Source organism: Danio rerio, chromosome 16 (assembly GCF_052040795.2).
Source record: "Danio rerio strain M-AB ecotype USA chromosome 16, GRCz13ab, whole genome shotgun sequence".
Taxonomy (NCBI): domain Eukaryota; kingdom Metazoa; phylum Chordata; class Actinopteri; order Cypriniformes; family Danionidae; genus Danio; species Danio rerio.
The window spans coordinates 35,263,671-35,287,664 of NC_141036.1; the positions used below are offsets into that span (position 1 = coordinate 35,263,671).

At 35.2% G+C, this 23,994-nt stretch overlaps 1 long non-coding RNA gene across 1 annotated transcript in view; it reads left to right on the plus strand.

Annotated features, from left to right (window-relative positions):
- LOC141378225 (uncharacterized) overlaps nt 1-23,725 on the plus strand; it is a 42,061-nt gene extending 18,336 nt beyond the window's left edge. The window contains exon 3 of the long non-coding RNA XR_015511563.1: nt 21,955-23,725. This is a non-coding gene — a long non-coding RNA (uncharacterized LOC141378225). The remainder of the gene's footprint in view (nt 1-21,954) is intronic.
- The last annotated feature ends 269 nt before the right edge of the window (nt 23,726-23,994 follow it).

The following is a 23,994-nucleotide window of genomic DNA, read 5'->3' on the forward strand; positions in this document are numbered from 1 at the left end:
AATATTTTTCCTGGCCGCATATATATATTTTATAAATGACACCAGAAAGAGCATTTAATTAGTAAAAACTTTCAAACCAAGCAGTATTCTTTTGATCAGCATGAAAAGAGTCTTGCTTATGCAAGATTTGCATAAGCAACCTTTTCCTGCATGAATGCATTCCACTAGAGAGCAACAACAATAATTGCGAATGGACCTTAAATGCACAATCTTAAATATATATGTATGCAGAGAAAGACATAGGGATTGAAACAGAAGCAGTCTCTGAGAGTATTTTGGCCAGTTAAATTCAAGGACTGGAACTATAAATGTAATTTAGAGTGACAGGTAAACCTCTTTATGACCAGCAATGCTTTAAGAATCCAGAAGTGTTTAGGGGTGTTAACATGAAAGAATATCACTGTGGTCTCCACCAGATGGCAATGTTTAGAGTGGCATCGCATCTCCCCCACAGCGCACTAAAAAACCTGTAAAGCCATTGTGATGCAACAATGCCTTGGCCTGCCTGCCTCCATCCTACTCTGTTATATCCAAACACTGCCTGTCAGCACCCAGATTGAATTTGGACATCTCATTTCCAGCCTAGGGAAAAAGTGTTTTTACAAGGTCAACAATAGGCTGAGAGAGAGAAAGAGAGAGAGAGGGAGCGAGCGATGAAAGATACAAGCGAGAAAATTTCTGCAGTTCAGAACAATCAATATCTCCTCCTCTCTCACGTGGGAGTTACTGTATACTATGAAACTATCCCGGGGTTCACACACATATGCTGGTATACATGAAAGGCGGTCCTATTGTTCTTTAGCTTCCGGAGGGAGTGCTTTGTTTTTGGCAGAGGGGTGGAGGACGGGGAGGGTTTTATTGTTGGTGATAAATAAGGTATGTCTCCTTAGTGATTACATGCTTGCCTAATTCTATATAAATTACATTCACAAGCACACACACACACACACACATGCACACGCACGTTTAAAGTAAAAGGGATCTGCAGAGACTTTGGAAGCAGTCAGTTTGCGTTTGTTTATCTTGAAGAAAAAAACAGCACAAACAAAGCTTTAACCTCTTTCTCCACCTCATAATGTGGGCCAAGTGAACAGATCAAAGTAGAAAACTGTACTTCTAGAGGTGCACATCCTCTCGCTCTCCCTCCCTTAAAAGATACACACACACACACACAGATACTGAACCCCCTACAGATTCCATCAAATCCTCTCTGCACTTTTCCTCTGTACCTTCACACTCTCCCTCTGTTCAAGTCCGATTATTCACAGCAATTTGAAAGTTTCTTTGTTTCAGTTTCACTGTACTGTCTTTTGTTAAAAGACAAAAACAAAAATAAACAATCTAAAAATGCTTGGCTGAAATGTTACAGGTTACATTTTAAATTATATTTTTAGCCCAGCAGTTGGGTTTGTCTATATTTTACCCAAATTTGGGTTGAAACTACTGCAACATACACTATCTAGTCTTCTATCCTCATCAGGCTACAAATACAAGTTAAACCCTTCACACCTCTAGTTTGAAATAAGTCAGGGAAGTGGGTGAGTCCAGCTTTGTTTAGGTGAGAGTGTCCAACAGCGAAAGTGGGTAAGGGTTTGCATGAAAAGAGTACTGCTGACAATACTGACTAACTTTGCCATCTGAATAAACATAAACAATGAACATTGATAACACATTTACCAAATCCGTAGAGACAGGACAATCAACACAAACTGGAAAGCAACTTTTTTAAAAAAAAAAAAGGCAAGTGGTAAACCCAGATTTCACCATTCCAGATTCGAAAAGCTTTTAAACAAACACGGTTTAGTCACGTGTTAGCAGACCACTGAAATACAGCTGCCTGGGTCCACACACGAGCTGTGCTCTCATCATGGCGAAATGAAACAAACCCTTCGTTGTGGCACATTTATAAATACAACACTGATGACCCATGTCTCCGAACAATTCTTCTACTACTTGTTTGAATTACAGTTGGCAACACAACATGGCATCTCTCTGAACACCGAAACAGGTAAAAAGAGTCTTCGAAGCTATATCATGCATATTAATGAAGTTGCATCTCGTTTAAAATAAAGCGCGCTGATTGGTTTGAACCAAGTCTTTCTCATGAATTAAGGAACAGATCTGCTGAAAACTTAATAAAATCACTTCGTACCGGCTGGTACAGACATCCAGTCTCTACGCTAAAATTTACAAAATGATCTCATCGCCATGATGTAGCTTCAACATTTCATTTTAAACCGGAAGAACAGATTTTTTCTAAACAACGCAAAAGCAACCAAATTTCACTTGTTAGCTAAATATAGTGTTTTAGCAACGTGGCATATACAAATGTACAAAAAATGTCTTTTGATGTTTCGTGACCCTGTAAAGCAACATATTTACAGTATTTTATATTTTGTATATTTAATTAGTATATTTTATAATTTTATATGTAGTTTATTCTGCCGTTGATTGCACAAAATATTTTGCATCTTTACTTCAGTGCTGTGCTGATCCATTTTTTTTTTGTTATAAGTATGTTTCTGAAAACCATACTGCATATTATTATTATTATTATTATTTTTATTAGGCGGTTCATTCCGCTGTGGTGACCCCGGATTAATAATGTATTATAGGTGAATTGGGTAGGCTAAATTCTCCGTAGTGTATGAGTGTCTGTGTGAATGAGTGTGTATCAGTGTTTCCCAATAATGGGTTGCAGCTTAAATGGCATCCGCTGCGTAAAACATATGCTGGAAAAGTTGATTCATTTCGCTGTGGCAATCTAAGACTAAGCCGAAGGAAAATGGATGAACGAACGAACAAGGAAGTTTCAAAAGATCAAAAGAACAGCAATTACTCTGTTACTTTCATTTATATTTACTGGTTCTGCTGCTCATTAACACTAGTATTTTATCAGCCAATCAACTCAGTACATTTAGACAGGCAAATATGGTCAAGACAATCCAATGAAGGGCAAACCTGGACAATTATAGATTTCTAATGGTTGATTAGTCTCGATTTCTGCTAGGACATTCAAATGGTAGCATCAGAATTTATAAACAATATAAAAGCAAGGTTCTATTCTACTTTACATTTTGATGGTGGTGTAATGGTGAAGTGTGTATTTTCTAGACACACTTTATGCTATTTGATACCATTTGGGATTTTTAATATAAGGTCTCTTTTTAGCGCTGCTTAAACCTGTCCCTGCTAGCTGAAACCTTTATGATTAAATACTCAGTTACATCTAACATGGAAACTCACACTGACACCCATCAGTCACGCTATCAAGGGCGCCAAGATCTTTTGGTGTGAAAGTGAATTATTACGCCGAATGACATTCAGGATGCGTGACATGGAATCACGTTATTGTTTTAAGTGAAAAATGCACTCTCTCCTCAGAATGCATTACGGTGCTTGCAGCCAAGGTCAAAGAATATGCGAATATCCTTTCCTTGGAATTGTACTTCACGACGCCCACCGCTCTCATCTCATTATCAAAATGACAGGTCTGGGAGAGGGACGCCGCTTTGACTCTTTTACACGCCACCGGTCTTTAGCGCAGGATTATAATCAGCAGTGACACTCACTTACCCAAAATCACCCTCCGTCATCACATGAGTGTCTTCAGATCATGATGGGATAATCAGTGCCAATGACCATCAGTTCAAGTGGCACGTTAAAGACCTGCTGCTTCATGTTCTGTTACACACACATGTATACCTGCTCATTCAGGGCCTGCTCAGGGTGGCACATGATGATACTGGGCATATAGCCAAAATCTAATACGGCAGCACTTCCCTTGGCTCATCGTGACATAAAGGTAATGGTTAGTTAAAGTCAACATAAAATCTAAATTGACCTTCTTCCTTGACTCTATGTTAATGAATCATCAGCTTCTCTTTGAGATGTTTATGTTTTAATCAGGATTTTTCCTATTAGCCTATTATTATACCAAGATAAATTACTGTAATAATACCTAGTGCCACATTAAATACAAATAACATTCATTCATTCATGCAATTCCTTTGGCTTAGTCCCTTATTTATCAGGGATCACCACAGCGGAATGAACTGCCTACTATTTTAGCATATGTTTTACACAGTGGATGTCCTTCCAGCTGCAACCCAGTACTGGGAAACACCAATACACTCTCACATTCACACACTCATACACTACGACCAATTTAGTTAAGCTAATTCACTTATAGTGCATGTAGAAATGCCAACTGGCCTAGCTGGGACTCAAACCAGCGACCTTCTTGCTGTAAGGCGACAGTTGCTAACCACTGAGCCACCATGCCGCCTTACAGATAATTTGGTACTTGCCATTAAAACAGAACAATTTGTTGTGTATTATTTTCTGAATAGTGAAAATTCAAAGGAAAATTGGTTACCATGTAGCAAAGAATTCTGGCCCAAATTTGGTATAAAGCTAAGGCATTTATCTTGCACTGGTATACAGCATATGGACCAAACACTGCCTGAGTCTGGCAGAGGTGGCACCGTCATTAGGGCATCACACAAGATTTGGGCCAGATGTAAAATGTAGCATTTGGCCCAGATGTTTTAAAAAAAAATTGATATGTGGGTCTTAAACGTTTGGCCTGCCTTGACTCACATTTAAAATAAATCGCACATAAAAGTAAAGAGGTAAATCGCATCATAATGAACTACCTCAAGACATGGGCAATTTATAAATGCAGCAAACTGTTTGGAAGCCTTAAAAGTGTCCAAGAAGATGTCCAAGATCTTTATATGCATTGACCCAGAGACTGTTTAGACAGATGTTTACTGTATGATGACCGAAAGGGCCTTAAAGAACCAGCAAGCACAAGACGTCAACATGACATCAGATTATCAATCAGAAAATCAATCCAATATCAACATCTAATGATGTTGCAGCTTGACGTTGTGTAGATGTTACCACTATGATGTCTATCAGACATTGGATTTTATTTGCCTCATCTGACGAATAAATAACAGTATCTGAAGTGAATGACGCTGGTTTAAGATGTTGGCTTGATGTTGGATTTTGGTCACTTTCTAACACAAGTTAAAATCAACCAAATATCAACGTCATTTCACGTCATTATTGGATATCAAAATAATTTTGTCCTTAGATGCTGGCTAGACATAGAATTTTGGTCACCTGACGTCACAACCTAAATCTAACCTAATATTAATGTCTTATGATGTTGTGTGTCTGCTGATTAATAACTAAATACACAACAGAATGTTACGTTTACACACATATCCACAAATTACATGTAAATGCATTAGCTTTTTATAGCGTAATGCTCACTATACTTACTCTTGAGTCCTTTTGAAAGGGCTACTTTTTACGCATACTTTGAGTAATATTTTTAATCTACTTATTAAAAATCTACTTTTAATCTACTACATTTTTAGGCAAGTAATTTTACTTTTACTTGGGTATGATTTTTCAGTACTCTTTCCACCACGGCAGATATGTAATATAACAATATTGGGAGACAGAATGTCACAATTAATGAATATAAAGTCACAAGCAACAAACTTGCATTATTTGATATTGATATTTTTTTGTTAACCAGTACACTGCAAAAAATGCTTTTCTTACTTAGATTTTTTGTCTTGTTTCTAGTCCAAATATCTAACAATTACTAAATCAAGAAGAATTTTCCAGACAAGCAAAACATATAGTCTTGTTTTGAGAAATAATATGCCAATATTAAGTGAGTTTTTCCTTAAAACAAGCAAAATAATCTGCCAATGGGGTAAGTGAAATAATCTTACGTCAAAAGAAAAAACAAGATTAATTTGCTTACCCCATTGGCAGATTATTTTGCTTGTTTTAAGGAAAAACTCACTTAATATTGGCATTTTATTTCTCAAATCAAGACAATTTGTTTTGCTTGTCTAGAAAATCCTTCTTAATATAAGAAATTTTAGATATTTAGACTAGAAATAAGACAAAAAATCTAAGCAAGAAAAGCATTTTTTGCAGTGTAGCCAAATACCTTGGATATTTGTCCAGCAAACTCACATTTAGCCTGAACGTTATAAGCATTTTACTTTTTCGCTACCCTGTTTAATTCAGCTATATGTCAGATTAGAGAAGTAAAATGGGTTGCAGACAGCAATTCATGCTGACTTTAAAGTCTGCGGAAACCAGACAAAGTTAAGAAAATGTCTGTAAATTATGCATTTCCCTTTTCCATTACATATGTCATGATTTGATGCTTTTCTGCAATTCCACAATCCTGCCTAGCAGCACCTGTAGTGCTTTAAAAAGGCTTCAGCATGAAAGTCTCCACATGCTGAGATAAAAGTGAGAGCTCCTTTAGGCTTAGAGAACACTCCGACTGTATAGCGGGACTGCTTTGTGCAACACTGAGGCTTTTTTTGACATGTTTTTCTCTTCTTGGACACTAAAAGTGCCTGACTGCCTTTGAGAACCATTTGTCTGCTTGCTATGGGAACTCATAGAAGAGTGCACTGGTATAAATATGTAAGTGCGCATATGTAAAAAGGTGTTAAATGAAGTGGGTAGCAATTCAGACGCAGTAAATGCAAGCTTGTGGGATTAAACTGCCTGCGGGGCTTCTCTTCGTGCTGACCTAACTCAAAACGAACGCTTGTTTTAATGTCCCTGACCTTCGTTTGACCATTGGTGGAGCATTGGGGAAGGTATTTAACCCTGGGACACTACAGGGGAACTACATTATGGGTAGGGTGAAACATTTGAAGGGTGGCTACGATTAAAAGTTTCAGACCTGTAAGTTAATAGGGAGCAAGTAAGTAAAATAACAAAATGAAACTGTTGTGTTAGAAGTATTTAAAGTGTGTTTCTGTTTTTGGTTGCATTGTGAATATTTTATTGTGCTGGAAATATTTAGAATTCTATGTTTTGTTGCATTGTTATTTCTGATATTTGGTTATACTTTAAAGATTTGGAGGATGATTTACCTGGTAGTGTTAAGCTATATATGATCTAGCACATTTTATTTTTATTCCACAAGATGCTATAGAATATAGTATATAAATTCTATGGCATCTTGTCTATAATATAAAAAATTTCATATGGCAAAGCTAGATGCCTCTGTTCAGATAGCATCTGAACTCTTCATATTTATATATAAGACCAACAAACAAAGCAAAATTCCAGCACTAACTCAAGCAAAGTAATGAAAATATTCACTAAAGTAATAGAATGGGCTCTATCATACACATGGCGCAATAAGGCTGCAATAATAAATGTAAAATATAGCCATAATGTGAGATAAAACATCACAATGGAAAACAGAGTCCAAATTATAGAGAAATAAGCTTGAAAATGTGTAATACAAAGTAGCTATGTGTGAATTTGTGCAGAGGTCACAATTATGATTCATACACTGCAAAAAATGCTTTTCTTACTTCGATTTTTTGACTTGTTTGTAGTCCAAATATCTAAAAATTCCTAAATCAAGAAGAATTTTCTAGATAAGCAATAATATTGGAAATAATATGCCAATATTAAGTGAGTTTTTCCTTAAAACAAGCAAAATAATCTGCCAATGGGGTAAGCAAAATAATTTACGGCAAAAGAAAAAAACAAGATTAATTTGCTTACCCCATCGGCAGATTATGTTGCTTGTTTTAAGGAAAAACTCACTTAATATTGGCATATTATTTCTCAAAACAAGACGATATGTTTTGCTTGTCTAGAAAATTTTTCTTGATTGAGGAATTTTTTGATATTTCGACTAGAAACAAGACAAAAATATAAGCAAGAAAAGCTATTTTTGCAGTGTAAATATGAGGAAAAAGTGGCAATTGTTGAGAGAAGTCACAATAGTGAGATATAGGACCCTATCATACACTCGGCCCAATAAGACGCAAGATGTGGTTGGTGCAATTTGTTGCTATTTTCAGACAAGTGCAACAGTAATTTTCACGTTTTGCGCCTTATTGTTTAAATAGCAAATACATTTGCGCCACTTTGTGGACTCATGGGCGTGCTCGTCTAAAATGAGGTGTGTTAAGACGCATTGTTGATGTGTTGCTATTTTGAAAAACTGAAATAGACAACAACATTGATCATCTAAAAGCAGGTCTAAAGTCCAGCGCAGAGCGCGTTAGTTATGCTCCTATGTGAGCTTACACAGTGCATTGCACGGATTAAAATGTTACAAAAATTGTTATTTTTAACATAAATATAAAAACGGGCAGCACGGTGGCGCAGTGGGTAGCACAATCGTCTCACAGCAAGAAGGCCGCTGGTTCGAGTCTCGGCTGGGTCAGTTGGCATTTCTGTGTGAAGTTTGCATGTTCTCCCCGTGTTCGTATGGGTTTCCTCCGGGTGCTCCGGATTCCACCACAAGTCCAAAAACATGGGGTATAGGTGAATTGGGTAAGCTAAATTGTCCATAATGTATGTGTGTGAATGAGTGTGTGGATGTTTCCAAGTGATGGGTTGCAGCTGGAAGAGCATCCGCTGCGTAAAACATATGCTGGATAAGTTGGTGATTTTACTTTAATAAAGGGACTAAGCCGAAAAGAAAATGAATAAATATAAAAACACTACACATTCCTCATTTCGGGGGGATTTTTTCAGTTTTCAGTTCAGTCCACCTGTCGGGGTTTGGAGATGTATTCATCACCATATGGGGCATAAGAATAAGATGTGTGTTTGGATATAGCTCAGTTGTTTGATAACACTTCATCATTATTGATCAGTTATTCATTTGCTGGAAATTAAAACTAAATATAGAAATAGTTTTGATACAAATTGTTGCGCTTAACAAACAAAATTAAATATGTACGCTAATGAATGTTTTTAGCGGAGTGAGTCCAACACCATTTCCTTACTCCACAAAAGTAAAGGAATAAAGAGTAAAAGTAAAGAGAAAGTAAAGAGGTCGAATGGAGGAGGGTTGTTCTTTATCCTCCCGCTACAAATGGTCTATTTAACTGTTTTTTTTGCCAGTGAAGCTTTCAGTTTTGCCATGGCATGATGCAACTGACTCTTAAAGGGAATGGGAGATGGCTTGTTTCTGTATTTGGTTGCATTGCTTATTTTTGCAGCATGTTTCTACAGTATATTTGTTTGCATTGTGTCTCTTAATAGTTTCTGTATTTTTTTTTTATAAAACCCCAATTTATTGTTTTTTTTTTGAACTACAGAACAAAATACCTGAAAAATTAATAAAAGAAAGCAAAAAGAAAGAAAATAAATGTAAATAAATTACATAGATTCAAATAATAACAGTACATATTAAAACATAAATAAATAATAACAATGTTCAGTACATTTTTTGTACCTTGCGAGTGCTTGTAAAACAAATGCGTTAATTGTTGCTGAAATGCAAGATATCTGAACAAAACAATAAGTAAACTAAAATCTAATAGTTTACAATGATATTTTTGCATGAGTTTTATTTTCTGAATGTAAAACTTTTATTTAACAGCAGATATTTATAAAATGTTTCTGTTGGATATGAAATTTTTTCACCAATTATTGGAAGGAGAGCATCATATCTACCCCGTATAAATCTTTTACTTGACGTGGCATTTCAGTATTTAGTTGCATTGAGAATATTTACAGTACGTTTTTGCTTCAGTTGCAGCACATTGAACTTTAGAACAAAACATGGGAGATGAAATATGTGTCTGTCCAGGTAACAAACGGATATCTGGTCACCATAATTATGAGACTGAGCATGATTTACTTGATAAACCTTCCTTGTGTACTTGTGTAAACACAATGAAACAATGAATGACAAACTGCAGACGGAGGACAAATTGTGGTATGTGTATTGCAAATATGCCATTATTGACAAAAATGCCCTACTCATACAACTTTAAGCGATTACAAACCTCAGATTTTTAGACTCCTATTTAACTTAATCTAGAAGGAAACTGGTGCAGTAGAGTGTCACACTGCCTCATGGGAAAGTGAAATCAATTCAGAGTCAGTGAAACCTAAAGCAGCCATACTGATAACCTCCTGTACCGCCAGCGGGCTTCCATCTGCTATAATAAATCCTTTGTCTTAAATCTGGGGAGTTTCGTCTTCCTTATGCCATTTACACAATCATTCAAAGAACAGTCTGTTAGTCACTGTTTCTGTGTACCCCAGCACTCTGTCTTGTTCACAACAAAACATCCTAATGTTTTATTCCAGCTTTCAAACAGGTGCTGATTCATGGGTACTGAAAGAGGGAGCGTTGTGGACTCATCGATCGGCCCTCTCATCAGTCTGGATTGGGCATGGCCAATTGGCCAAGAGCTCTCTGATTGATTCCTATAATTAATAGACGGTTTCTCCGAGAGCTTTCCCAGTGCAAATTAAACGGCTGTCAGCACTGGCTTAACTCAGAAATCAGGCAACAGTATTTTCAAGTGTTAATGTGGAATGGATGTCAGGTCTATGAAATTAGACGAACAAACCAGGTGTCCCACTAGGGAAATAATCTGAATTATTAAAATCGCTGTCTCATTACATCAGAGCTCTTTATATGGGTTGAACACACTGTTTGTTGGGAGGGAGCTCTATTGACTTATACATGTCATTACGGTGAGAGTGTGTGATGTGAAAAAGAATGGGGTGAACTGACAGAGCGGGAATAAAAGATTGATGGAAGCCAGTTTTCACCCTAGTTTTTAGTGAAAATAGGATTACAAAAGTTCATTGCGGGATAAATTGAGAAAAACAAAGTCACATTTGCAAGAAATGTTGACATCATGAAAATGAAGTCATGAACTTGTGAATGTGAGAAACACAATTTTAAGTAGAGCTCATGAATGTATAAAGTAGCTATTCTGCATCTCAAAAAGATAACAGTTGTTACCTTGCCAAAATATCAGGTGGAAAAAGGATGTTTTTTTGTAAGATGGAAGACATGATTTTTAAAAAGGGTCAATGATGTCTAATATAAAACCTGGCGTTGACTGTAGAGCAAAGATGCCCAAAGTTGGCCCATTGTAACCTTTGATTTGGCCCACCATCCCACATGAGAGTAGAGGAGAGTGAGAATGATGGGGGGCGAATGCGTTTAACATAGAGACCTTTTTTTTTTTTTTTTGCTGAGCTACAAAAGAAGCAAACAGAAATTAACTGTAAATTAATTAAATTAATCTGATTTTTAAAAATGTAAATACTGTCTCTCGATGGATAAAGAAGGCATCGGTGAGCAAGTCAAGTAAAAAACTAGTGTAATTCTGTTATAAGTTAGATTGTTTTGTTTTTACTGTAATAAGTTCATTACAAAATGCAAAAAAAAAAAATTGAATTAGTTACATAATATTTTCTAGTCATTTTTAAATATTATTTAATAAATTAAGAAAATAATCATGGAAACTATATTTACCTTTGGCCCACTATAGCCTCAATCAAGTCTGGTTTTTGGCCCTTCATAAGGAAAAGTTTGGGCACCCCTGCTTTTAAAGGATTAAGTCACAGTACATTCTTTCAAAATTCAAGCTGTATTCTGAGAGCTTATAAACAGGTTTTTGTCCCAATGAGCAATATCTTTTAATAGAAGAAATTTAATTGGCCAACAAATTATTTTATGCTTTTAACACACTCTATTAACTCTGATAAAGGGTATCATCAGCATAATGATGAAATACCAATTCCATGTCTTCTAATAAAATTTTCCAGTATAAGCATACTGTATACAGTATAAGAAAAAGGGCCTAAAATAGATCCTGGCAGCACATCATTCTCTCCCAGTTTCTTTTATTTTTATTATTATTATTTTAAACATTTATTGTATAACAGAAAAATACATTTGATGCACATCATTTACAATAATAATCATTGGATTATATACAATGGAGCCAATTGAAAAAACAACAGAAATCAAACAAAAAAACAAACAATGAAATATCAATGTGATCTGAGGATAGATATATAGTAATAATAGATAAAGACATTGAGAGTGAAGAGGGCAAAAATGAAGAAAATAGCAATTAAGATATTTAATAGATTATACATACTACATGGTTTGCAATTTGTATATGATTTAAGTGCTTTCTTGTTAAGTGAATCTGGAGTAATTTTTAATCTCTAAAAAAAAAAAAAAATAAGGTATTAAAATGTTACACAATTTTTAATTTTCTACATACAGTAAATATAAAAACACTACCTCCATGTCTTCACCTCGGGGGCTTTTTCAGTTTATTCATGATTATTCGCATTTGTAAAATGTTATTATTATTAGCAGTATTTTTTATTATATGCATATTTATATTTGTTTTAATAAAAAACAAGATTAGATTTGTCCACCTGTCGGGTTTTAGAGACGTATTGGGCATCATATGAGGCATAAGAATGGGACATGTATTTAGATATAATTCAGTTTTTTGACCCCACTTCGTTATTATTGTTCATTTATTCGTTTGCAGGAAATTAGAACTAAATTTAGAAATAGTTTTTAAAACAAATCTTTGACAAACAAACTTTTAACAAGCAAAATTAAATATGTAGGCTGATAGATGTCTTCAACGGAATGCGTACAACACCGTTTCCTTACTCCACAAAAGGAGTAAAGCATGGAAAAAATAGAGAAAACGAGAAAGTAAAGAGGCTGAATAGAGGAAGCTCATTTTTTATTTGCGTGCTGCAGATGGTCTGTTTAACTCTTTCTGGTTAGTGAAGAATTCAGTTTTTTTACTGACAAAGTCCATCATGTAAATAGCAAATGTGCCATGCCGTGACGCAACTTACTCTTAAAAAGAATGGGAGAGGAGTATCTGATTGGTTTAATGTATGTTACGCCTCAAACACACCCTTATCTCATTAAGAGAATAAGCAACCCTGTTAGACCATGTGCCAGGCTGCAAACCGTATTTTTCCATCTTTAAAATAGCAAAAGTGGATTCAGACACGCTTTTAATGCTTTTGTGCATGCACTTTAGACTTTGCATCTAGATCGTTAAAAAACAGCCCATAAAGTCAAGGTCTCGGAAAAAAAATAACAAATGATATCTACAGACGCATGTAGGATTAACAAAACCTAAATATTGAAAAATACACAATTACGTTTTTATCCAGAGACAAAAACATGCTTCTATATGCGCCACCAGAGGAGAGATGAATGGGACTGTGGAAATGTGGAATTACAAGGGTCATGGACAAGTTGATTTATACTGTAAATACTTATTCGCTTTACAAGTGGCTTCCAAAGATTTATGCATGGCTTAAAACTTTTCCAATTTGTGGAGGTAGAACAGTGCTGCTTATTGTATACTATCAACCGTGTATTGTAATAATGTGGGCCTGCCTTCAGGATGTAAATATAGCTGGGTAAATAAGATGGGTGTTTTATGTCTATTCTTGGCAGTAGATTTTGTTGGAATGGAGAGAGTAAAAAGGAAGGACATTTGGCTCAGATGAGTTCGCTGGCACCTCACTTAAAAGCTGCCTGAGCGCGAAACAGTTGTCTTTGAAATCTTATCTTTTAATCATCTGAGCTTATGTGCCATCTCACATGTACTCAAGTGGATGGAGCAATTACGCTGCTGCGATTCCACACTCGCATTAGATGGTGACACGCGCACACACACACACACACACACACACACACACACACACACACACACACACACACACAAACACACACACACACACACACACACACACACACACAAACACACACGCACGCACGCACGCACACACACACACACACACACACACACACACACACACACACACACACCTCAGCTCTTACTCTTAAATTGCTGTTGCTTTAAAATCCAGGCTGTATAATGGTGGATGCACGTGGCATTTAGCCATCATGTGCTAGAACAACAGCGACAAGTGCACACCAGGCTATCATTTTATGTGATCATTTTCAGCTCTGAGCTCCAACATTAACTCATACGACCGCGCTAACTTACAACTGTAGCTTAAAACTATTTATGATATGTTAATTTATAAATATGAATGAGGTAGACCAGTCCTTTTGTTTTAACGCATTTATATTATTTGGAGAGTTTATCTGGTATTGATTAAACCTATAGCTAGGTTTGCTGGCATATCAAACAGATTATCTCATGTCTTCTAATAATATTTCAGAGTTGCAGGAAAAAACATCACTGGACCCATAACAGATGCTTGCAGCTGTGAAAATATTAATTTATAAACTCTTAGAATAAAATGACTAGGAGCTCTGTCACTGGGGCAGTACCTTTTTAAAAGATACATATTTCTTCCCAAAGAGTCTACAGTGATACCTCATAGGTGCACCCAAATGTACCGAAAAAGTACCTTTGAGGTACCATTATGGAGCCTTCAGGTACAAATATATACCTTTTAAAAAGGTACTTCCCCAGTGACAGCTCCTGTGCCATTATTTCTGAGAGTGTATAATCTAGTATCAAATTAACAGTGATTTGTCACCAAACATGTTTAGAAATCGAAAGATAATACAACTAAATTTAAGCTAAATATTGCAAAACAAATTACAACCTATAAAATTTTAACACATTTTTTCCATTATTTTGCTTCTCTGGATTTTTCCTCTGTTATTTAAATTGGTATTTAATATTTTTCATAACATATAAATTTGGATGTACAAGTTTTTGGATCATTACCTTAAGTTGTTTTGTTAGCTTCAGATTTGGCTGACTAATCTAATGAATATATGCACATATATAAAATTGTACACCTTCCTATTAATATATATATATATATATATATATATATATATATATATATATATATATATATATATATATATATATATATATATATATATATATATATATATATATATATATATGAATTTAAAAGATAAATTTGTGAAGGTGTACTCATACTGTATATGCTAAGCACAATATATATAACTGAAAGGTAATATTTTTTGGTTTTTAATGATCTCATTACATTCAAAGCTCTAGGGTGCTAAGGTATAAGAGACAATAAAATATCTTCAAAGTAATGAAAATCCTATGGGATGTCTTTGGGTGATACTTTCAGGCCAAGGAAACCCTTTTGCTGATAAACTTGTGTGGTCAGTGGCTGGGCAGGATTTTTCACCTACCTACCTACTTCATTTGCATGCCTTGTTTAGCCACCTCCCAAAAACATATAACAGACAGAACAACTCTGTTACAATTCAGACTTGTTTTAAACTTGAAAACTGCAGACTTGTTGCAGCCTCATTTTAGACTACTCGTGTCGTTGAAAGTGTCTCCTGTAGGTGTAGGCTGTTGCAGACTTTTGTACTTCTTAAAGACGCTGTTTGACTGCAGAACAACAAACACATTCTCATTAAAGAATGCTGCTTGAAATGAGTCTCCTGGGCTGGGTTCTCATTTTTCAAACAAAACACACCAAACTTTATCCTTGTTAACTACAAAAACATTAATTTCTGAGCTACCAGATTAAAACAGGAAGCCCCTTTACACCAAATAATTTAAAAATAATAATTATTATTTGTTATTATCAATTCTGTTTTCTTCTCAGGATATTTTATAGGATAGATATCTATTCTTGAGTGTACTTGAACTTTTTTTGCACCTTTATTTTTCACAGTTGCCAGTTTGTAGGTGTTCTCCCTTTTCAAGTCTTTAATCATGCCTAACCTCAGAGAATATGATTTATAATCAAAGTACCTAATTTGCAAGGTTGTCACATCTCTGCACCCAAATGAAGATAAAACCACCTTCTGCACTCGGATAGATCTGTTTTGTGCACCTCTAGCTTTGGAGTTTGCATAGTCTAATCTGGTTTTGGATCATATTTCGGAATCAACTTCCACCAAGGGCTTTGAGCTTTGGCAGCCATTTTGGCTCAGAAGTTTCAGCAGTCACAGCAGTTGCATCTGGAGTGCGTTGCTTTCTGACAGTAGACAGGGTAAAGAGCCGAAGCGGGCAGATGGGCCAGAACCCTGCTGCTCCGCAAAGGGCATCAGCTAACAACCGCGCACCCAGACCTCTCAGTCCTGACCCAGCATGAAGAACGTGAGCGAGGGAGCAGAAATGGAGAGATGGATGGATGAGCAGCAGTGAGCGAATAAGACAGAAAGATTTATCATGAACATGGAGGAACAACGAACAGGTGTTGGGAGAGATGATGGATTGAGAGATGGCTCGGAGAGTTTGCATGAGCCTCGCAAACCTTTTGTGACCGTGATAATCAAGACAAAGGCCACAGGAAATGCGGTTTAAACAAACAATGTGGATAAATGTAATGCATCGCCAAAATAAGAATCCACTGTGTCAATAAACTACTTGCTAAACAAACAAGACTTAATCATCAGAGCTGTACACAAATTACCAACATCTAGTCATTATTCCATGATGTGATTGGGCATCTGGTTGATTACCAGCTGGTGGTCTGCATGTCTCCATGGTCACTGTGACCAAACAACATGATTGCGGTATTCTGCAAACATGTGTTGCCATCTGGCCCACAGCGCGAGAGTTAGTGTAGTCAGCAAACACTGTGCCAGAGCAGAGGACTAGTTCATGGGCACTGCCATGAAAATACCCCCTGTTGGTATTTCACATGGCATTAGAGATTCTGGGCAGGTACTGAATCCAACTTGCATTAAATAAGCTTTGCTTCTGGAAAGAGGTAAGTAGCATTTTCTGAGGCTGCTCTATGCAGTATTTTAGATGCTTAATTTACTTATCAGAAATGAAAAACATTGTTTTTAGGGTTAGATATGCAATATGTTCAAGTGATTGTATAATTTATATGAATAATATAGAGTTAAAGATAGAATTATTAGCCACCCCCTTTGAATTTTTTTCTTTTTTAAATATGTCCCAAATGATGTTTAACAGAGCAAAGAAATTTTCACAGTATGTCTGATAATATTTTTCTTCTGGAGAAAGTATTATTTGTTTTATTTTGGCTAGAATAAAAGCAGTTTTTAATAAAAAAAAAAAAAAAAAAAACATTTTAAGGTCAAAATTATTAGCACCTTTAAGCTATGTTTTTTTTTTTTCGATATATCATCATTAAACAATAACTTTCCTAATTACCCTAACATGCCTAGTTAACCAAGCCTTTAAATGTCACTTTAAGCTGTTTAAAAGTGTCTTGAAAAATATTTAGTAAAATATTATTTACTGTCATCATGGCAAATATAAAATAAATCAGTTATTATAAATGAGTTATTAAAACTATTATGTTTAGAAATGAGTTAAAAAAAATCTTCCCTCCGTTAAACAGAAATTGGGGGGCTAACAATTCTAAATTAACAGGGGGGCTAACAATTCTGACTTCAACTGTATTTAATTGTTTAAAAATAAAAGTTATTTCAATGGAAATTTTAAATATCACACAAGGTTCTTTGTAGTGGAAAAAATGTCCTTCAGATTAGTACAATTTCAAGTTTAATAAAACAATTTTAATCTGTTTGTTCTTTGAATGACTTTTTAATGAATTTAATACAACGTAATACATTTGTTGTACAGCATTATACAATATATTAATAGTTACATTAAAACACTTAAATTACTTGTGTTTCGGAATATGTAAAGATTCATACACCATGTTAAATACAATGATACACTACCTGACAAAAGTCTTGTCGTCGATCCCAGTTTTAAGAGAAACAAATAATGACTTGACTTCTAGTTGATTATTTGTAAAAGTGGCAGAAGGTAGATTTTTCTGATGAATATTTTGTTGAACTGCATACCAATCCTCACTAATACTGCAGAAGACCTACTTGAATGTGCATGAACTCAAGATTCTTAGAGAAATCAGTCAAGTTTGGTGATGGAAATATCATGGTTTGTGGTTACATTTAGTATGGGGGTATGCGAAAGAGCTGTAGAGTGGATGGCAACATCAAGAGCCTGAGGTATCAAGACATTTGTGCTGCCCATTACATTACAAACCACAGGAGAGTGCAAATTCATCAGCAGGATAGCACTCCTTCACATACTTCAGCCTCCACATCAAAGTTCCTGAAAGCAAAAAAGGTCAAGGTGCTGCAGGATTGGCCAGCCCAGTCACCAGACATGAACATTATTGAGCATGTCTGGGGTGAGATGAAGGAGGAGGCTTTGAAGATGAATCCAAATAATCTTGATGAACTCTTGAAGTCCTGCAAGAATGCTTTCTTTGCTATTCCAGATGACTTTATTAATAAGTTTTTTGAGTCATTGAACAGATGTATGGATGCAGTCCTCCAAACTCATGGGAGTCATACACAATATTAATTATTTTTCCACTGCACCATGACTTTATATTCTATACTGTACAGTATTTTTGTTAAGTGACAAGACTTTTGTCTAAGCAAAGTCAAACCTTACTGTCCTAATTAAATAATTAAAAATCAAGACACAGTCATATTGTTTTATGGTAAAATAAGCATAAATTCCAAATGATCAACTAGAAGTCAAGTTGTTGTTTGTTGTTTCTTAAACTTGGATAGGCGTCAAGACTTTTGTCAGGTGGTGTAGATGGTGTTTTATACACTGCAAAGAATGCTGGGTTCCACACAATTTCTTCATGGTGTCCCAACACAAATTGATTGAGTTGTTTTTATAAATTTAAGCGTATTAAAATAAGACAATTAAGTTGTCCCAAAAATGTTAAGAACTGTGTTGACTCAGTTCATTTAAAAAATGTAGTTTGAGCAGCACAAATCTTTTTTTTGAGTGCTTGGTCTGTACTTGTGTTCATTCATTCATTCATTTTCCTTCAGCTTATCTCTATTTTAGAGGTTGCCACAGTGGAATGAACCGCCAACTATTCCAGCATAGGTTTTACACAGCGGATGCCCTTCCAGTCACAACCCAATACTGGGAAACCCCCTTACACTCTCATTCACACACTTGTAAACTACAGCCCATTTAGTTCTATTTAGTGAATTTGCACATTCAATTCACCTATAGCGACTGTCTTTGGACTAGAGAAACCAGAGCACCCAGGCCAGGACTTAAACCAGCAACCTTCCTGCTGCAAGTCAACAGTGCTAACCACTGAGCCACTGTACTTGTGTTCAGAGAGCAATCAAAATAGTTTTCAGACAAACCTTTTTAAAGCATTAAAAACATTAAAGCATTTTTAACATTTAATAACACTCTAAATAAATGGGAAAGTAATCATTTTTCTAAAATGTTTTAAAAGGATTCTTTTGTTAGCCTTGTGAGTGCACAAGTTCCATTCAACAAATAAATTAAAGAATTGGTTCATAAGAGTCACATGCTCATGAATTGGACTACACTGGTTCTGCTATATGGTTTATAATAGTTTTCAAGCCAACGGTATCCCACGAGGACAACTCATTAAAAACACACATTTTCTTTGCCATTATTTTGCGATACCCTGACACCTTAGGTAAAATATGATTTATTTTGCCATGGTACTGTACTTTCATTAGCGGTGCTGAAAATATCCTTCATAGCCTTGTTGCAATAGCCATAGCAATATGGCCAATTATCTAAAACATAATACAACAACAACAAACAGAACAATCATAACTAAATCGATCTTGATAATCTCAGTTAATTGGATTTGTCAACCAAAGGCTCAAATTTCTTATACTAAACTTTGAACACAATCATCTAAAAATGGCCATCAACCAAAACTCAACTGGAAAAAAGGTTTTATTTTTCAGATCAAATGATTTGAGTGGAACACAATCATTCTTTTCAATGTTTTTAAATGACTTTATCCTAGTTTAAACAGAAGTGTTGCTCTGTAGCTTATTTTTCACCTCTTGACAGGCAAGATTGTTAACAGACCAAACCAGAGTTGACTTAGAAAAATCAATACAGCTGATTTCATACATTACAGAGCATCAATCCTCAGTAATTGTTTTTTTTTCCTCCATTGTATCCCAGAGTTTCAGTAGCTGCATTTCTCCTCCAGAATGATGAGAATATGTATAGCGCACTCTGTACAATATAATGAGCCAATCACATGCAGACTTTGGGGCGATTTTGAATATTCATCAGTTAGTTACTGAATATGTATGTTTCTCTGCACTGCGTTCGAAAATGAGCCTTATTTTATATGCTGATGGGTAAACGAGCCTTTCTACCATTTGTCTTCATCAAAAGCACATTTGAGGGCTTGGTCCCATGTTACTGGAGCTCAGAGCTTATCTTTCTTTATAAGGGCTGACAATCTAATCCATGAAAACAAAACCTCTCATTTTCGTCTCTGAGCTGCCACATTGAATCACAGGACCCGGCTAACTTACAACTGTACTTTTAAATAGCCAAACAAGTACTGCCACATTATGTTACCTTAATGTTCCTGAATGGGGTGTGACCTGCAATATATGGAAGCCCAAAGGGAAAAAAAAGGATTTAAAAAACAGCATTTCCAAATGTTCTCCTCAGAATTTTGTTTACATTTCACAATTAAGCTTATTTTGGTCAAAATTTTCAGTTTATAGGCTTTTGTGGGTTTATTTCTTGCGATTTTATAATTTTATAAGTCACAGTTTTAGTTTATAGATTGCACTTCTGACTTTTTTTCCTCAACAATTGTGCCTTTAATATTTTGCAATTGCCAGTTTATAGAATTTCTGCAAAAAAATTCACATTTATTTCTTGCAAAAATGAAAATGTAAAATAAAAACTATACATTTGGCAGTTTATTCCGCTGTGGCAACCCCTCCAGTTGTGCCACATTGTGGACTCATGAGTGTGCCGGTCTAAAAAGCATGTGTGTTAAGGTGCATTGTTGGCAAGTTGCTATTTTAAAGAACTGAAATAGACCACAACATTGACCAGAAAAAAAACCCGGTGTAAAGTACAGTGCAGAGAGTGTTAGTTATGTGCCTATGCAGGTTGCCTATGCCTATGCATTGCTTAATACACAGGATGTACATCAATACACAAATATCTTTACATATGAAAAAAAAGTAAGGATTAAAATGTTACAAAAATGATCATTTTCTACATTAATATAAAAACCACTGCCTCCATGCCTTTACGTCGGGGGCTTTTTCAGTTTATCCATGACAATAAAATGTTATTATTCAGTATTATTTATTATATGCATATTTATATTTTTTTTTCAATAAAAACAGATTTGTCCACCTGTCGGGTTTTAAAAATTCACGCATCACCATATGGGGCATAAGAATAGGACCTGTGCTTGGATATAACACTTCTTATTATTGTTCATTTATTCGTTTGCTGGAAATTAGAACAAAATTTAGAAGTAGTTTTGAAACAAATTTTTGCGCTAAATAAACAAAATGAAATATATAGGCTAATGGATGTCTTCAGTGAAGTGTTTACAACACCATTTCCTTATCCACGAAAGTAAAGGAGTAAAGAGTAAAATAAAAATAAAGAGAAGGTAAAGAGGCTGAATGGAGGAGTCTCGTTCTTTATCCTTGTGCTGCAGATGGGCTGTTTAACTGTTTACTCACTACTAAAGCATGCAGTTTATCCACTTACAAAGTCTGCCATTTTAAATAGCAATTGCGCTTTAGACTTTGCACATATTGTTAAAATGGAGCCCAATGTCTTCAATTATATAATGACTTTATATCTCATAACTTTAAAATTTAGGGATTGTTCATCACACTTCAAATTGAGGAAAAAACGTATAATGACATAAAAAGTCTCAATTATTCATGTTTTTATTCTTTAATTCCATGACGGAAACAAGCTTCCAGAAAAAAGAAAAAACCTCCTCAAGGGTAACGCAGGAGGTCATGATTTGTAAATTCTCCAATTACAGCCCCCAGGATGGAGTTTTTCACACACACACACACGCACGCACGCACGCACACACACACACACACACACACACACACACACACACACACACACACACACAAAGATTTCCTTTGAACGCTAAACTGCAAAATTGGTTCAGGATGTTTATGCTGAGAGCTACAGTGCATTCTCCCCGTGTGCACAAAAAGCCTGTCAGTTTGTATAGGAGAATGAGTAAGTGCATGAAAGAACGTGGTTTGCTAACAATTAATTGATATAGCTTGTATACATTTTCAGCAGGAGAAGGGGGACGAACATTAAACATGTCTTTTTGTTCATCTTGCGGCATCAGCAGGGTGTGGTGCGACGTGGTGCCACCCAGAGAGACGTGTTACAGAGATGAACATATGGAGAATCAGCACTCGGATAAAGCAAAACTGCAAAATGACACCATGAGAAAAGAGGAGATTTTTGTGTGTGTGGTGGGCTCAAAGATGGAATGCAATTTAAAAACCTGTAAACTTTATTCAAAATTTACATTAAGTTCTCTCATTTTGAGTTTACAAGTCATGGATAACAGCTTTTTCTTATACTTCTTTCTCTTAACTGCACATTTATTTCTTGAAACTTAAGTTTAATAAGTCGCAGTCAGTATTTTATTTGAATTTCAATATGATGTATTTTTCAAAAATGTTACACTGTACTTAATATTTCAGATTTTATTGGCTTAATTTAATTTCAAAATTGGCAATTAAATGTTAAAAAATTGCAGATTGTTTGTAGATTTATTTTGCTCATAAATGCAACTTTATATTTCACAGATGACAATTCAATGTTTAAAAAAATCTCTGCTATTTTCTGATTTATTTTACTCATAATTGTGACTTTTTTTTCCTCACAAATGCCAATTCAACATTTAATAAAAACATTTAAGTTTTAAAGAGTTTTAAAGTGTTCACCCAAAAATGAAACTTTCCTCATAATTTACTTACCATCAAGACATTTAAGGAGTATATGACTTAATCTGAATATGTGCATATAATAATCATTATATTAAAAAATCAGATCTTTCGAGCTTTAAAATGGTAGTCAGCAGATGTAAAATTTCTGAGTCTGCTTTTCTTTTACTGTTGTACTTATGCCACTGTTTTGTATTCAGCACTTCCACCAGAAATCAGTCTCTTGTGAATACAATTATAGGACATAAAAGTGTTTGCAAGTTTTTAAATATGAATATAAAAAATGTGAAGCATTACTATGAATGCATACACTGTATTCAACTTCCAGAATGAAGAAGTTTCCCAACAGTTAACTGCCTTTCTTAAACTTGGAGTTGGAAGATTAAAGATTTTTAGGGTTGAGTAGATAGGATACAGCTGCGGATACGCACATCAATATAGCATCATTTTTGTAACGCTGTATAACAATAATTTATATTTTTACAGTACTGTGATAGTTGGGTTAAGGATTGGGGTAAGGGTATTTGATCTAGCAACAACCACTTTTATGCCCTGTCCAAAGGAACACGGGAATTTTCAAAACTGCACTTTTCTCTATGTGATTTTGCTGTTTGTCCACATGAAAAGGCTGTTCTAAAAACTCCAACCAGAGTAAAAATTTTTCCAAAACTCTAGGTACAGTGTGGTCATGTGGACTACAACCCTAGTTTTAGCCTCATGACGTCAGTGTGTGTGCTGTTTTCTCCTCTATGATTGGCCAACACATCTGGGTTCACTCCAAACAGAGGGGGCAACTCATGCACATTAGTGTAATCCGTCTCTGAACTCATATTTGCATTGACATGAATGCAATTTATTTATGCGAAATATACTTAATTAGCAATTTGGTGTGAACTCCGTATAAAAGTGTCATTATCGTCATGTTGGTTCATCATGCCCATAACATGCATCACTGTGCGCTTTTACATTTCTACAGAGACTTAAAAAATAATAAAAGTGGGAAAAACTTTGTTTGTAATAATACCCGTGTATGCAGGGCTTGATAACTTTTTTAATCATCAGACACTATGGCTATTTGTTTTCCAATGTTATTAGTCACAATTTTGTTGTTGGGAAAATTTTATATGCATTAATTTGACTTTGTCATGATTAAATTACTTGATTTAAATTTTGTGCTGTGTCCACATGTGTATGAGCCTGCTCAGTGAGCTGTGGTTTCATAGTTTTGCATTGTAATTAGTTTTATTTCACATGGCTTTTCAGGGCTCAACACTAAGGATTTACCTTTTTTTTGTTTGCCCACATCAAACTAATTATTTCCTTGCCATATAATGTGTCAAAACAAGCAAAATATAGCAGTATACATACACATTTTTATCCAAAAAAAAAAAATGCTTTTTAAAAAACAGCAGTGACTCAAAGGTCCCAGATCA